We start from the raw sequence: 2,500 nt of genomic DNA, 5'->3' as shown, positions 1-2,500 counted from the left end.
TGTCAGTGTGTTGTGTCAGTGTGTTGTTGTGTCAGTGTGTTTTTGTGTGTCAGTGTGTTGTTGTGTCAGTGTGTTGTTGTGTCAGTGTGTTGTTGTGTGTCAGTGTTGTTGTGTGTCAGTGTGTTGTTGTGTGTCAGTGTGTTGTGTCAGTGTGTTGTTGTGTGTCAGTGTGTTGTGTCAGTGTGTTGTTGTGTGTCAGTGTGTTGTGTCAGTGTGTTGTTGTGTGTCAGTGTGTTGTGTCAGTGTGTTGTTGTGTGTCAGTGTGTTGTGTCAGTGTGTTGTTGTGTGTCAGTGTGTTGTGTCAGTGTGTTGTTGTGTGTCAGTGTGTTGTGTCAGTGTGTTGTTGTGTGTCAGTGTGTTGTGTCAGTGTGTTGTTGTGTGTTTCCTCTCAGACGTTCAGTGAACAGTTTGTGAACTCGTGTCGACAGGAAGCAGGTAGAGCTGTTTTCCTTCCCCGGACACCCCCCCCCCCCCCTCCCCCAGCGTCTGCTGTTCCCATCGGCCCGCCAGCGAACACCTTTCGGGGATCGATGAGGTCATGGGAAACGAGGCAGAAGCAGAAAATTCATAACGGAGTCGTTGTTTTTGTGCGTCCACTCAGAGGATCCGACGTCCTCCCCGCCGATCCGACGTATGAACCCTCCGTGATTAAAACATGAATAAAAGCAGCGAGCTCAGACTCCATCAGCCGGAGGAGGCCGATCGAGATGAGGTCTATAAATAATAATAAAAATAACGTCACGGATGATAAACAGTCTTTAAATCTCAGAATGTAATTTTGTAATTTAAAAAACGACAGCTTTTGATCAACTTTTTAAAATTTCACATATTTGCAGCTGACAAGTTTTTAATATTCCGATTAGTTTGAATCAGACTTGATCAACTTGTTTCACCTGGAAACAGATTGACGACACCAACGTCCACATAAAAGTGAAAAAGAAACTGAGAAATAGTTTCTTCCTTTAGAGGTATAAACTGTTTACTGGTGATGATTTCCAGAAGTGTTCCTGAGCCCGAGCGTTGGGCTGGTTGTTTTTAACAGGGAGGAACGTGTGTCTGTAATCCAGACCAGCCGTCAGACCCTGAACGTCACATCTGTGTCACATCATCACGGAGCCCATAACTCCCAGTTCTGACTCATTTCTACCAAATCCCAGATTTTCAGAAGGATTTACAACCTGTTCAACACGACTTCCTGCGAATCTTCAGCTTAAATCAAACAGAACCAGGACGGACGAGACGATCTGTCCATTTCCAGACGTGAACCTGAGAAAGTACAGCGGTGAAGACGATACAACTAAAAACTGGGACTTTATTACGCAATAATTTATGAATTAGAAAGCTTCAGGAAAAGTCTAAAAACTGGATCAGAGACATTTTTAAGACTCGAGTAACGATGAGAAACAGGTTTCAGGTTCTGATGTCGATCCGACTCAACGGTTTGAACCTGAATTAAAGGAGCGTTCTTCACTTTACTCACAAACTGACCGAGTTTCACCTGCTGACGGTCGATCAGCTGATCGACAGTGACGGCCGCCGTGTTTCCGGTTCAGAGGTCGGAGGCCGTGATCCGTGACTCCGCCCCCGGCAGGAACAGGGCGGGGCGTTCGGGTGCGTCTGTTCTTCGTCACTAAAGAAGCCTGCAGCTCTCGGCCGCTCCCTCTCTGCTCTCCTCCACATGTGTTTCCCATCGGCCTCGTCCCCGGGCAGCGCTCCATCACGCTCCGCCTGGGAATTGCGTTGGCCTGAACCGGGAAGGGGGGAGGGGGGGAGGGGGGTGGGTGGAGTAATGTGCTACTTGGCACTCTGTTGGCTCGACTGGACTCGAGGTCGGTGGGAACTGGGGAGCCTCCAGAGGGGGTCAAAGGTCAGGCTGAGCACTGCAGGGAACATCGGTATTCAATGCATCTTGGAGAGGGGGGGGGGGGGGGTGTAAAGGTAAGTGCAGCTGGGAGGTGAAGAGATGAAGGGCATGCGTGATGATGTCACTGCTGAGGTCACGGCGAGACAAAACCTGCAGCATCGTCTCCCGGCAACAACGTCGAGGAGGAAGTTCTGCGTTTAAAATCCTTCTGCAGTAAAAGTCCAGAATTATCAGCAACATGAAGTTTCAAAATAAAAGTCGTCATCCTGCAGTGAACTGTGACTTTAAATAAGTTTAATCACAGTTCACTTCAGGATTATAACTTTTCATCAGTAACGTCACTTTAAAAAACGTTTTGCTTGTTGTTTGTTTGCTTGTTGTTTGTTTGTTGTTTGTTTGTTTGTTGTTTGTTTGCGTGTTAGGTGTTTATTATTTGTTTGCTTTTTTGCACCTCTGTGATGTCATTTTGAGAATTTGAAAAATTTCAATTAAAAGTTAATTTCCTCTGAAATGTGGAAAAGTTCAGGTCTAACGTTAAAGTCTTAAAACCATTGATCTGAACTCTCCGTTTCCATGGTAACCAGTTAAAATAAAGGGGAATCCTGTTGTTTCTTTTTTATAAAAAAAAAAAATGTC

The 2,500-nt window shown here is 45.9% G+C and overlaps 1 protein-coding gene across 1 annotated transcript in view; it reads left to right on the top strand.

Moving 5' to 3' along the window:
• Window positions 1-2,500, top strand: part of LOC138212682 (transcription factor COE3-like) — a 47,146-nt gene that overhangs the window by 36,278 nt on the left and 8,368 nt on the right.

The sequence above is a fragment of the Embiotoca jacksoni genome, unplaced genomic scaffold (assembly GCF_022577435.1).
Source record: "Embiotoca jacksoni isolate LCO1_2020_lvr unplaced genomic scaffold, fEmbJac1.0.p SCAF_100, whole genome shotgun sequence".
NCBI lineage: Eukaryota > Metazoa > Chordata > Actinopteri > Embiotocidae > Embiotoca > Embiotoca jacksoni.
This window is presented reverse-complemented; position numbering and strand designations above follow the sequence as displayed.